Source organism: Carex rostrata, chromosome 17 (assembly GCF_964058835.1).
Source record: "Carex rostrata chromosome 17, lpCarRost1.2, whole genome shotgun sequence".
Lineage (NCBI taxonomy): Eukaryota > Viridiplantae > Streptophyta > Magnoliopsida > Poales > Cyperaceae > Carex > Carex rostrata.
Window position 1 is genome coordinate 190,660 of NC_135934.1, and position 15,179 is coordinate 205,838.

At 35.2% G+C, this 15,179-nt stretch overlaps 2 pseudogenes across 2 annotated transcripts; both read left to right on the forward strand.

Annotated features, from left to right (window-relative positions):
* The first annotated feature begins 3,182 nt into the window (after positions 1-3,182).
* Positions 3,183-4,814, forward strand: LOC144568436 (UDP-glycosyltransferase 73C1 pseudogene; annotated as a pseudogene). Its single transcript, XR_013515658.1, has one exon. The product of XR_013515658.1 is annotated as a UDP-glycosyltransferase 73C1 pseudogene (transcript).
* A 1,694-nt stretch (positions 4,815-6,508) lies between these two features.
* On the forward strand, positions 6,509-8,164 carry LOC144568743 (UDP-glycosyltransferase 73C1 pseudogene; annotated as a pseudogene). The gene has a single exon (XR_013515719.1). The product of XR_013515719.1 is annotated as a UDP-glycosyltransferase 73C1 pseudogene (transcript).
* Positions 8,165-15,179: the final 7,015 nt, after the last annotated feature.

The window sequence follows — 15,179 nt, forward strand, 5'->3', positions numbered from 1 at the left end:
AACCTATAAATTTATATATTTTAATATTAAAGCACTTTGACCGGTCACGCAAACCATCCCAAAAAAAATGCTCTATATTATAATATTACTGGGGGTGTCAATGACACCCGTTTACCCTAACCGTATCGTATTCGATAAGACGGGTATGGGTAAGGTTTTTTTTTTCGTTAGTTAATTGGGTATGGGTAAAATTTTTTTTTCGTTAGATAAACGGGTATGGGTATGGGTAAAGGTTATTTCATACCCGTTGGGTAATGGGTAATTATATGAAATATATTATATATAAATATATCAATATTATATCCAATTTATTTATTTTTCTTCTTTTCATATTGTTGTATGCCTGTATCAACGCTAGAGACATATATATCAACGAATTCATTTCCTTGTTTTCTTCCTTATTCATCGTTATTGCCTTTTTCTCAATTCTACAAATGGAAATATTTCATATTTCAAAGAAAATATATCCTCACCTTATTCTCTGGCAATAATGTATTGTTTGATCTAAATAAGTAATCCATTAATGTCAGCTCAGGTGTTAGCGTCTGAATTTTGCATTACATGTCAGCTTTCTTAATGTTATACTATGAATATATATATTTAATAATTGAATGAGATGGAATGAAATGTTAAAAGAAAGAATGTAACAAATGACAAAAATGACCATATGCTGTCCAAACCATTATATTGGTATTTTCGTTATTCGCCCACTACCGTTTCGTTACCCGTTAATCATAACGGGTATGGGTAGGGTAGGATAAGACAAATTCTTAACGGGTATGGATAAGGTCAATTCTTAGTGAGTATGGGTATGAAAATGGTTCCACCCTCCCCGTATCGTACCCATTGACACCCCTAAATATTACACAACTTTGGTCACGGGTCATGTGAAACCATCTCAAAACAATTAAAAATTGATGTTACTTTTGCACTTGCAACCCTCTAAATTTTATGTATCATCATAGGGGGGGTGAGGCATACCAAATATAAACTTTAGTAAAATTTCTAGGTACTTGTTAAAATAAAATAAAAATATTGGGGTTTACTCAGCCACCTTTCAATTGCATTATCTTCCGCCCCTGGCTATGGATAGCATAGAGGGCTACGGTACTATGACTTAATATTCGAGTTTTCAAAATTCTAACGGTCAATCTGAACTGTTAATATTGTTCTCCATATTAATATGTATTTGGAGACCAAATTTTACATTTTTTGGAAATTTTTACTATTTTTTTAGCTAGGTAGAAAATCACTTTATCTAAAAAATTCTGCACCATTCAGATATTTGATTTTCTACTTATCTAAAAAAATAGTAAAAATTTTTCAAAAAATGTAAAATTTGGTATCCAAACACATATTAATATGGAGAACAAGATGAACGGTTCGGATCGACTATTAGGATTTTGAAAACTCAAATATTGAACCGTAGCACCGTAACCCTCTATGCTCTATATCCATAGCACCCAAGCCTTACTCTAATGTATGTGACCTCATGACTCATGAGTTGTTAATTCCATCAAGAAGAATTAATTCACTCAGGGTCTGGGAGACGAATCTCATTTTGGAAAAAGAAAATTACGATCAATCTGCTATTTACCTTTTTTCTTGTATTTGTGTACAAATTTAATTCATACATATTTTTCCGTGATCCCTAACACATTTTAGGATATTAAATTTATTCTAAAATTCTCACAAATTTTCAAAAAAAATCGGCCATTCGAACAGGTCTCCTAAACGATTAATTGTGTTGTTTATCATTGTAAACATTTTTAGTATTTGGAGAAAATTTTATTTTACAAAAATTCTCTCATTATAAAAAAAAATTTAATTTATTATTCTAAAATGGAGTGAGGGGAACGACATGTGTGTGCAGTGTGCTTAAAATTTAATATTCATAAAAACAAATAATCTATGCTATAAACTCTAAAGTTGGTCAAGGATGATAAAGTTTTCGTGTGGGAAGAAAAATATCTTCGAATAGAAAAGAAAATGATTTGGCCTTTTGAAGGGTTGATTAATTAATTCTAAGAAGATTAATTTTCTCTCTTCTATTTAGGTCTGTTCGTTTGTCACGGAATTATACGGGATGTAATTTGATGGAGACGGGAATCTATTTTTGGAAATGTGGGAACCCATCGATCGGTATGAGTATGTACGTGATTGATTATGGGAATGTGATGAAATGGGTGTTCGGTTGTACGATGAGATTAGTTGTGGGAAATCTTATTTTCTTTCTAAATGATTGATATTATACAATTATTTATATTAATAAAATTATTAAAAATGTAATTAAATAAAATAGATTAAAAAATAACATAACGTTACTTATTAATTATTATTTTTAAAATATAAATATTTTGATAATTAAATAAAATAAGAAAATAGATAAAAATAAATTAAGAAAATATTTATAAAAAAAATTAGCTAAATTTAGTGTAATATTATTAATTAATTATGATAAAATAGAAGCAACTCAATTTATTGATTTGACATTAGCTGCACCGGCCAATTGGGAAAAATAAGATGGCCATTGACTCGGTTTAAGTTTTCTGATGTAATTAAATATATAGTGTTGTTGGAAGAGAAAAAAGTGGGAATTAATTGAGAATTGAATTAGGAAGATACGAAGCTGCCGATCGATCGAGCGGGGCCTTAGATATCGACAGCACCAGCAGTCCAGCAGGATCATGGTCATGGATGAAAATAGACACGTGTCGGACACGTAAGTCACAAAGTCAGAGTGTCAGACACAACAATATATAGATATTTTGATCCTGAGAGTGAGAGTGAGAGTTGCGTCCCAGTTTGAGTATCTATATTTGGAGGGATCGATCCTTTCCTCTAATTAATTACCCTGTCAAACCTCTCTCTCTCCTATATTTGAAGTTTGAACTCGCTACGGCTACGCTACTCAGAAAGATCCAAAATAAAAAGAAAACAAAATTGTTTGTTCAACTCGAAAATCTCGTCCACATAAATATAAGTATAAAAAAAAAAAAATCCAATCCACAATCCACAATCCACATATCAATCAGTATAAGAGTCCGGTTTTCTGTTAACACACCTGTTAACAGAGGATATATATGAATTTCAACCATACATATATACCATACATAGCACGTTAGCTGTTACTTATTTCTCCATTAACTAGATCTGATTCTGAAAAACCAATATATATAATTATATCGATCGCATCGCATCGCATCGCATCGCATAAAATCATGACATCCTTCCCAGAAGAAACGAAACCTCATCCTCATTTTGTGTTAGTTCCACTACCAGCTCAAGGCCATCTAATCCCAATGATCGACATGGCGCACCTCCTAGCCCACCGCGGCCTCCATATTAGCCTCATAACCACCCCGGCAAATGCGGCTCGGATCAAGCCCATTATTGATCGGGTGCAAGAATTGAAGTTGCCTATACAATTTGTGGAACTGGCCTTTCCTGGTGCCAAGTTTGGTCTGCCTGAGGGATGCGAGAGTATGGAGCTCATCCCGAGAGGATTCTTTAGGCATTTCTTTGATGCTGTTTATTTGTTAGGCGAGCCTCTTCAACTTTTTCTGAAAAGTCTTCAGACTGCTCCCAATTGCATGATCACTGACATGTCTAATGCATGGACGGGACCCGTCGCACGAAAATTAGGCATTCCAAGGGTAATTTTTCATGGACCGTCTTGCTTTTATATCTCTGCTGCTCATAACTTGGAGGTTCACAACGTCTACGATCATATCTCTAATAGTTTAGAGTTTGTCGGAGTGCCAGATTTCCCGGTTGAAGTACAAGTCAACAAGATGCAAACACCGGGCTTCTTTAATTTTCCTGGATTTGAGGATATCCGGAGAATGATTCTCGAAGAAGAGTCGACGTCTGATGGAATCGTGGTAAATACCTTTGAGGAGTTGGAGAAACCCTTCATCGAACACTACAAGAGGGTAATAGCAAAGAGGGTTTGGACAATCGGGCCGACATGTCTTTGTAACAAAGAAAACAATACCAAATCCATTAGAGGAAACAAAGAAACAGTTGATCGGAATGAAGTACTGACATGGCTCGATCAAAAGGATGTCGGGTCAGTTCTTTACTCCAATTTTGGAAGTGCAGCGTATTCAAACCCTTTCCAACTTATTGAGATAGCCAGTGGTCTCGAGGCATCAAAAAGGCCATTCATACTAGTAATTAAGAAAAAAGAAATTGTGCCTCAAGTAGAAAAATGGTTGTCAGAAGGGTTTGAAGAGCGGGTTAGAGATAGAGGGCTTTTACTTACCGGCTGGGCTCCTCAGATGGCTATTTTGTCACACCCGGCCGTGGGAGGATTTATGACACACTGTGGATGGAACTCAATATTGGAGGCGGTCTCCATGGGAGTGCCGATGATCACTTGGCCTCATTTTACCGATCAATTTCTAAATGAGAAACTTGTTGTGGATGTGTTCAAAATTGGAATTAGTATTGGTGTGAAAATGCCGGACTTTGGGATTGGGAGTGATGTTGTCATGGTGAATAGGTGCGATGTTGAAACAGCAGCATTGGCTCTCATGGATGGTGGTAATGAAGGAAGGGAAAGGAGAGACCGAGCCCGGGATCTTGCCGATAAAGCTGACAAGGCAGTTGAAGAGCAAGGTTCTTCATGGACAAATTTGGCAGATATGGTTTCCTACTTTCTGGGTTATGGAAGAAACAATGAGCAAGGAATTTCAAAATTAGTTGCATAATTTGGAATGTAATTAATTAATCTCGACATATGCATTTTATTATTGTGGGGCTAAAAAGTGAAAGTATGTTTAGTTCAATATATTGATGAATTCACTTTGCTAGTATGTTTGTTTGAGGTAGCGACTCTCTGGAATTTGTTTGAGGTTTACAAGTTGCTGTAAAACATATAGAATTAGACCCTTTTCTTTTTCTAAGATATATGGGCCTCCACAGTAAATGGGCTTCACCATCAATAAAAGGCCATGACTATTTGAGAATATTGAGAATATTGGGGGGAGAGGTTTGTTCAAATGTTTGTTCGGTTTTTAATTTAAATCAGTGTTCTAAATAGCGCGCTATAGCGTTTTTGGATCCAAAACGCTACGCTATACAATTAAAACACGCTATTTGAGCTACAGACGCTATAGCGGTAATAGCGGTCCGCTATAGCGCATAGCGTGTAGCGCAAATAGCGCCCGCTATGCAACATGCTGTTTTTTTTTTTTTTTTTCAATTTATATGGGCTTTAAATAAAGGCTCAGATTGGATTTTAACCGTGATTTTTTTTTATAATTGACATACTAAGCTTTATATTAAATTATTAATTATTATTTTGATAAAAAAAATTATTAATTATTAAATGAGATCAAATAAGGAAGCTACAGCGCGTTATGCAACATGAGCTGTTTTTTTTTTCTTTTTTTAATTTATATGGGCTTTAAATAAAGGCTCAAATTAAATATATTAAGATATTTCTTGAAGTAACAAAATGATACTTACTATATGGTAGTTTGAATATTTTGAATAGATTAAGATAATTAATTATGCCATGATGTCTAGGTTATTTTGAAATTTAAATAGAAAAAAGATAGATTATGTCATGATGCTGAACATATTTTGAATAGAAAAAGATCGATAGTTTATGATATTAGTAATACTATGGATATTTTGAGTCGCAATTTGCACTTTGTATTGGTTCAATATGAATACTATAATTTTTTAATCAATTTGATGTTATTTATTATTCTATGAGACTTAGATAATGTTGATATTTAGTACAAATATATGATATAATTTTTATAAAAATAAAAAAACGCTATGTGGCATAGCTTTCGCTATAGCGACGCTATTCGCTATAGCTTTTTTTTTCGGCTTCCCGCTATGACGCGATAAACGCTATTTAGAACCTTGATTTAAATAGATCGGTTCAGTTTAGACTTTTCAAAACTCATTAAACCAAACTGACCGGTTTAACAAGTGAAGAAAATTAGAGTTGGCAAACTTTTGAGCAAAATTCGTTCATCATGTTGAAAAATTAATGTATGTATTTTTGGGTTATTATTGGCACTGATACCTACCACTGATTATGGAATAGTTAATGGGTGTTATTAAAAAAAAAATAGAATGATGAGCACATGAAATTAAGTATAAATACTCATATAATTATTGTAATTAAGACGATGAATGGAGCTGGAGTATTGATTGTCTATCTCTAGTGAATAAGTTTGTTTACCTTTCTCTTTTGAGATATCTGAGAGGAGAGGAGAGGAGAGGAGAGGAGAGGAGAGGATACGCAGTCGGTTTAGGGTTGAGTTGTGAGGTCTTGACAAATGACAAGCACGTACGGTCTCCTCGGGCTGACCCCCCTTATCAGCCTTATCAGCATTAACTCCACTTGTTTCTTTTTTTAACATTTTAATTTTTAATTCACTAATAAAATAATGGATTGTGGATGGATGGTGGATGGATGAGGGAAAAAATATGTATTCATCATCTCATTCTGTAATGTAACAATTAATTGGTGGTGCTCCTTTCTCCAACACCAAGAGCTAGCTTAGCTTCAACTTCAAGGTAACAAATTACTTAAACAGCTTAATTAGCTAGACACAAGCAAGCAAATTACTTAATTAATATGGCTTGCTTCACATGTACAGAAGAATCAAATAAACCTCATTTTGTGTTAGTTCCACTATTAGCTGCTCAAGGCCATCTTATCCCCGTGGTAGACATTGGGTGCATCCTAGCCCAGCGTGGGGTGCGTGTAAGCCTCATAATCACACCGCCAAATGCCGACCGTATCAAACCCATAATCGACCGGGCAAAACAAGCAAATCTCCCAATACAATTCGTCAAACTCACTTTTTCAAATGTCAAGTTCGGTTTGCCCCCAGGGTGTGATAGTATCGATAGCATCACTGATCGTGGCCTCTACAGGGCCTTCTTTGAGGCTATTTACTCACTCGACGAGCCCTTGGAAGCTTTCCTCAGAAGCCTTAAACGACCGCCAGATTGCATGATCACTGATATGTGCAATGGATGGACGGGTCCTGTTGCACGAAAGTTCGGCATACCTAGGGTAATCTTTCATGGACCAAGTTGCTTTTATATATCTACTGATTATAATCTAGTGCATCACAAGGTGTATGATAGTATAACTGATGGGAATGAATATGTCATTGTGCCGGAATTTCCTATTAAATTACAAGTCAACAAAAATCAGACACCGGGCTTCCTTAATAGCCCCTTGTTTGAAGATATGAGAAAACAGTGTCTCGAAGAAGAGTTGACAGCTGATGGGGTGGTAATAAATACCTTCCTCGAGTTGGAGCAACTGTTTGTGGAGAATTATGAGAAGGTGATGATAGGAAAAAATAAAAAGGTTTGGACAATCGGCCCAATTTGCCTTTACAACAAGGATTTTCAAATGAAAGTAAGCCGGGGAAATAAAGAAGCAATTGATCAAAGCCATCGAGTGCTTACCTGGCTCAGCAGCAGGGATGCCGCATCGGTTTTGTACATCAGTTTCGGTAGTATTGCATATACAAACCCTCAGCAACTTATGGAGATCGGGAACGCCTTAGAGGTGTCGAACAAAACATTTATATGGGTGATTAAGAAGATCGAAATGAAACCCGAGGTTGAAAATTGGATATCTTCAGGGTATGAAGAGAGAACAAAGGATAGAGGCCTTATTATTGTTGGATGGGCTCCCCAGATGGTGATTTTGTCACACCCGGCAGTTGGCGGCTTTATAACGCATTGTGGATGGAACTCGTTGCTAGAGGCGATTGCTATGGGAGTACCCATGATCACATGGCCGCGGTTTGCTGATCAATTTGTCAATGAGAAATTAATTGTGGATGTTCTTAGGATCGGAGTTAGTCTCGGTGTAAAAGTGCCGAACTTTGCTAACGAGGAAGTTGTCATGGTGAAGAGCGATGATGTCAGAAAGGCAATATGTGCTCTGATGGATGGAGGAATAATTGAAGCAGATGAAAGAAGAGCGAGAAGTAAAGATTTTTCTGACAAAGCAAACAAGGCAGTGGAGGAAGGAGGTTCATCATTTATGAATTTTACTGATTTTATTCACTCTTTTACAGAGCATGACATGAAGCAAGATCGTAATGAAAAATGAGCATTAGTTCATAATTGTAAAAGGCCATTATATTAGTCAATTCTTTTTTTTTTATGATGGCATTAGTCAATTTGGATTGGCACAAATTTGAGTCTGCTGAGCTCTTCTACCGTCGATCTGCTTTAAAATCTGTGTTAGATATCGACACAAATCTTAAAGCAAACCAAAACGGATATTTAACAAAGGGCACAGATATTAAAGTGAATTTAACCTGTTGGATTTAAATTTGAGTCCGATGCGCAATCCGTTCTTCAGTGCTAATGATATATATATTAGAAGGAACAATAGGCGACCGGTACCTATAAAAGCCACAAAAGGTTATCTGACAACTTGATTAAAAAAAAAAAAAAAAAATTGAGAATATTAACAGAGAAAATTAAATACCCCAAATTTACTGTTTCCGTCTGGTCTTGGCATCAAAGTGAATCAGTGATCCGTACCGAATACCGATCATAAAAGAATCCGATGACATCGATCAGACTCAAGTCCACCACCACCACAAAAGTATTACGTGATCGATCTGTTACCAGTACAACTGTACAAGACTTGATCGATCTGTTATACGTGGACCTAATTGTGTACTGGAATTAAACCTACAAACCATGCAAAAAGAGATCTGAATTGGGTGAAAACACTGATAACATTAGTAAATGCTTAATTAATTAGTTCAGAGGGTCAAAGTGTTAGATAATAAAAACATCAGATACTCACCTGAGGAAGCTGAGGAATTCAAATGATTTAGAAGGCTATATATATATATATATATCAAGGTTCTAAATAGCGTTTATCGCGTCATAGCGGGAAGCCGAAAAAAAAAGCTATAGCGAATAGCGTCGCTATAGCGAAAGCTATGCCACATAGCGTTTTTTTATTTTTATAAAAATTATATCATATATTTGTACTAAATATCAACATTATCTAAGTCTCATAGAATAATAAATAACATCAAATTGATTAAAAAATTATAGTATTCATATTGAACCAATACAAAGTCCAAATTGCGACTCAAAATATCCATAGTATTACTAATATCATAAACTATCGATCTTTTTCTATTCAAAATATATTCAGCATCATGACATAATCTATCTTTTTTCTATTTAAATTTCAAAATAACCTTGACATTATGGCATAATTAATTATCTTAATCTATTCAAAATATTTAAAATATTCAAACTACCATATAGTAAGTATCATTTTGTTACTTCAAGAAATATCTTAATATATTTAATTTGAGCCTTTATTTAAAGCCCATATAAATTAAAAAAAGAAAAAAAAAACAGCTCATGTTGCATAGCGCGCTGTAGCTTCCTTATTTGATCTCATTTAATAATTAATAATTTTTTTTATCAAAATAATAATTAATAATTTAATATAAAGCTTAGTATGTCAATTATAAAAAAAATCACGGTTAAAATCCAATCTGAGCCTTTATTTAAAGCCCATATAAATTGAAAAGAAAAAAAAAACAGCATGTTGCATAGCGGGCGCTATTTGCGCTACACGCTATGCGCTATAGCGGACCGCTATTACCGCTATAGCGTCTGTAGCTCAAATAGCGTGTTTCAATTGTATAGCTTAGCGTTTTGGGTCCAAAAACGCTATAGCGCGCTATTTAGAACACTGATATATATATATGAGTAAGGCTTGGGTGCTATGGATAGCATAGAGGCCTACGGTGCTACGGCTTAATATTCGAGTTTTCAAAATCCTAACGGTCGATCCGAACCGTTCATCTTGTTCTTCATATTAATAAGTGTTTGGAGACCAAATTTTACATTTTTTGAAATTTTTTTACTATTTTTTTAGATAGGTAGAAAATCAAATATCTGAATGGTGCAGAATTTTTTAGATCAAGTGGTTTTCTATCTAGCTAAAAAAATAGTAAAATTTTTTCAAAAAATGTAAAATTTGGTCTCCAAACACATATTAATATGGAGAACAAGATGAACGGTTCGGATCGACCGTTAGGATTTTAAAAACTCGAATATTGAGCCGTAACACCGTAGCCCTCTATGCTATCCATAGCACCCAAGTCTTACTCTATATATATATATATATATATATATTTACTTTATTTTGGAAAAGAAAATGGACACAAGGAAGGAAGCCTCATCGATCACTCATCAGTCCTAAATCCTAATGGCATATATATATATATAGCTAGGCCCAGGATAAAATTAAGCCTCAAAGAGTTATCTCAAAACTCAGATAAAAATTAATAATGCAAAAATGCAGCTCCATACTCCATACACTACTAAAGAATAAGTGATTATACACGGACATAAACAAGCGAGCTACACGGATTTCCTGCCGCGTGGGCTGTCACGGTGTAGAAATCCTTGTATATATACACACGGATATTTACCGCGTACAATTACTAATAGCTACACGGATTATTACATACACAGCCGTTTACAAATCCTTGACACTGGCGCTCTCCATAACCGAGCTTCACGGATTATTACATAAAAAGCCGTGTACAATTAGATTTCTACACGGTTATTTATCTAGATATCCGTGTAGCTCTCTTATTTTTTAATATTTTTTAATGTGGAAAAACCTTTCTACACGGATATATACATGTCCGTGTAGCTTTCTTATTTTTAAATATTTTTTTAATATTTAATTTTATGTATTAATTTTCTTCTTTATTTTTTTAATGTGGAAAAACCTTTCTACACGGATAATTAATTAAATATCCGTGTAGCTCTCTTATTTTTTTAATATTTTTTTAATATTTAATTTTATGTATTAATTTTCTTCTTTATTTTTTTAATGTGAAAAATCTTTCTACACGGATATATAATTAAATATCCGTGTAGCTCTCTTATTTTTTAATATTTTTTTAATATTTAATTTTATGTATTAATTTTGTTCTTTATTTTTTTAATGTGGAAAAACCTTTCTACACGGATATTTTTAAAATGTCCGTGTATAATTGAACTACTGTTTTTTTTTTAAATTTGTTGCTTTTTTTTGGTTAGCCTCCAGTTTTGCCAGCCATTTAAAATCAGATCAATTCCAGAACAGAGAATTTCCAAAATAAGAATACCAAAACCCCTAAATTTTGGAAATTTCCAAATTATATAAAAAATTAATACAAAATTCATGTACAATAAATTATACAAAGATCATACAAATCCATATTCTGGTTTACAAAATTGTTTTATAAAAAAATCTGCCCACATACATCTAAACTGATCTAACTGCTCCTTGGAGTAACTCTTTGACTCTGATGAATACTACAAAAAATTCAAAACATGCAAGTTACAAAAATATGGCAACTACATCTCTGTTTTTCTTTATAGAAATAAATTATTGCAATTATAATAATGCAACTAATAAAACAAGTTTAGAGGAAATCAATATTAATTGTATGGACAAGTCAAGGCAAAACATATGAATTACATACCGGATATGCTGGCCATTTGAATTGTATCCTCTCAACAAAGTGAAACATAAAAATCATCGTGTAATAACCGCATTCCCAACCGCCAATCTGTTGCGGGCACTGAAATTTACATTCAGCAGCCTATGTCAGAATGACAATAAATTTTTGAACCCAAAAATATGAAATTATAAAATTATAGTGTGCTCACCTCCATCCAGAGCCCATTCATTTTAGTTCTGCTCTTACCCGTGCTTTTCACTCCACCCTCTTTAACATATTGCCGAAAAGCCCTTACAAAATTGAGTGACTGTAATTAGCAATTCCACGATTATAAAAAAAAATCAAACCAAGTGATATTTAGATAACTTACTTAATTATAACAAGCATGATTCTTTTAGATTGGTGAGTGGTGATGGATTTGTCGGGCCGGTTTGAATCCATGACATAAATCGTATTTTCAAGTGGCACAATCACCAACAAACACCACTGGGAGCTGTGGGGGGAGAAGAATTGTAGTACTTTAGCATAAAATTAGTGACATATATATTTCAGCATGTAATAGTGACACAAGTGTTTGCTATGGTTCATTGTGTAATTCTTTAACTGAAAATATAAACAATTAATAAGGGTTACAAGTAACCTACCTTTGGTTGTATGGCAGGAGAAGAAATTTCTTTTGATCCCCATGAGCATGATGCATCGCTTTACGCAAGTAGTCGACACAATCATCCTCATACCATTCCAACATCATTCCATTAATTCTGCCGGGGTCCAAAAGTGCACACAAGTTCACCTTACCTTTCGATGCGGTCTCACGACATTTCTGGACTAGGAACTTGAAAAATCATAATTTTACATTAGAGTATATATTTGAGTGCTATACACATGATATAAATAATTGATTGGTTACTAACATGAGGAAAACGGTGATGACTCCCACATCGAGCCATTTATCGCTTGACGAGGCGGCCTGTAGAAAGTCGTTGAATTCTGTGAAAGGCAGCACGACCTCCCTGCCATCGTGTAGAAACATACCGGGGGGGGGGACACTGAAGGTAACAGCCGTCATGTCCTTGGGTGCCTTGATCAAGTGGACGTGGAGAGTCTGTGTTCGCTTACAAAGGTAGGCTACAAAGTCTCAGGTACAGCAAGCTATACCAGTTTAAACCTTGAATCTACTCCCGTCTAGGGTTGCAAGTGCACAACCCTATCCGTATAGTATATTAAGGTATCGATCCTCAGGGACGGTTTAATTCAATTCTAAATTCTTACAAATCCGAGTTAGGTACTAGAAGTGTGAAAAGTTGGGTTTGATTTGTCTATATTTCCTAATTTCAAGTAGCAATTCGATTAATAGTGAATGAAAACAATTAAAGGTTTTAGTTTTGAACAATGATAAAAGGGGCGCTCCCAGGGTTTCAGGTTTCATCTCAAACTTTGCCTCCTCTGGACCTATCATTCGACTCGCATCATCTCTGATGCGGGTCGCATGGCCCTCGAGCAGAGCTGACATGTGTTTGTATCTAAGTTGATTTCTTGTGCGAGGCTTCGACCTGTGGCTGTCACCTACTGGTATCTAACCTAAATTGATTGTCTGGTTTGCTAGAAGTATCCACAACCTTTCAATTATGGAAAATTCACCTCTCGGCTACTATTGATCATAAATCTACTTCAAATACTAAATCTCAATTGCAAGAAACATCAAGGTCAAATTACTAGAAGAGATGCTATAGACATCTAACAGTAGACAATCAAGAATCAATCAAGCAATCAAAATCAAGCAATCAATGAATACTCAAACAAAGAATCACACAAGTTCAAACTTAGATCGAATCAACATGCAACTCAAAGACAAAGTTATGAGACTACATCCTAACCCTAGGAACTAAAGATCTACTCAGTCATGATGAAACAAAGCATAAAAGAGAGATAGAATAGGCAGATCATGATGAAGCTCGAAGATCCAAGGTGGATTGGAGAGGATCTTGCAATCTTCTCTTCTCCTCTTCTTCAAGTAAGCTCCGATCTCCTTCTTCTCTCTTGATCTCTGCTCTCTAAGTGTTCTGGAATGTAAAGGGGGAAAAAGCTCCCGAAATTCTGGCATAGGACCTCCTTATATAGGCAACAGATCTGACTTGGGCTTGTCAGGTTTAATTTGAACTGGGCGGCAACAGTTGATGCGACTCGTATCAGGTGGATGCGACTCGCATCATATGGGTCGCAAAGGCTGGGATGAGGGTCGCATCACCTGGTCTTCAAGGCTGTAATGAGGGTCGCATCACCTGGGTCGCAAGGCATGAGTGAGGGTCGCATCATAGGTTCCTGAAGTCTGCCAATTGCCTGATTTAGCCCAATTTCGCCTGATTCCTGCAAAGTAAGAACCAAAACTTAGCAGTACCACATTCTATGGATATTCAATGTAAAAGACACTATTTGTTGGTTCAAAACATAGATTTTTGTATGGAAAAAAGTCGAAATGATAGGTCTAATAATGTGATAACAGTCTGCAACTGACCAGGCAAACGGCTAACCTCTTCTGCTGTGAGCCCCGTACGGTCTAGTGGCGCATCCACTGGCGCATCTACTTGAATATTATGCCTCATATGTGAACACATATTAGCGGGATTTAATTAGTGTTTGAGAAAAATTCGACAGCATTTCCCCTTAACTTCCCAAGTATGCGTAAACCACATACTCGTATGAGCAATAAGGAGAAATGCTCTCGAACTTTTCTCAAACACTAATTAAATCCCGCTAATATGTTCACATCCTAAATGAGACACAATATTCAAAGAGCAGTCCCAAACGGGAGACTATCCAAAATTAATCCCTATTAGATTAATTTTGAACGGGCATGGACCTAAAAGCATCAATAGGTCAGTATTGGACCACAATACACTAATTATTTACATTACCTAAACAGATTAAGCATGCATGCATTAATAAATAATTGACCTAAATAATTAAGCAATAATAAGTACTAGAAAATTAGTGAGAGAAAAGAGGAAGACTAACCTAGCAGGATAGAAAGGAGAAATGCAAATTAACTTCAAAGATCTCAGCTCCGGTCTCAATCCTTGTGCGCAGAAATCAGACCAATTCAATACAGAGAGAGAGAGAGAGAGTATTAATTGATCAAAACGGCGCTGGAAGCCTGCTCGAAGAAGCTTTTTGTAACCCTAAACCTTTCTACATGGACATTTAGCTATAAATGTGGGTAGAAAGTCGAGAGAGCTACACGGACTTTTATATAAATAGCCGTGTAGAATTGTTTTTTACACTATTAATTAAAACGGAAAACCTTTTTTTATTCTACCTTTCTACACGGCGCTTTATTAAACGTCCGTGTAGCATTGTATTTTTTTTTATGTTTTTCGGATAGCAAAACAAACAATTTCCAAAACAGAGGAAGACATTTAAAATCCACAATTCCAAAACATACATAGCAATTTGAACAAAAAATTCAATAAGACTAATTTATACAAAAATTACAAATTCTTATTGAGCATTAATTACAAAAGTTAAATCCATATAAACTAAAAAATTCTATTAAGGACTAGAAGCACTGAAATATGAAGGACACTCAGAATCGGATGGAGAGTCGGATGAAGTGTTGGACGAGATCGTCCGACACTTCATCGACTCCCCATCCGGCTCTGGTCCTTCATCCGACTC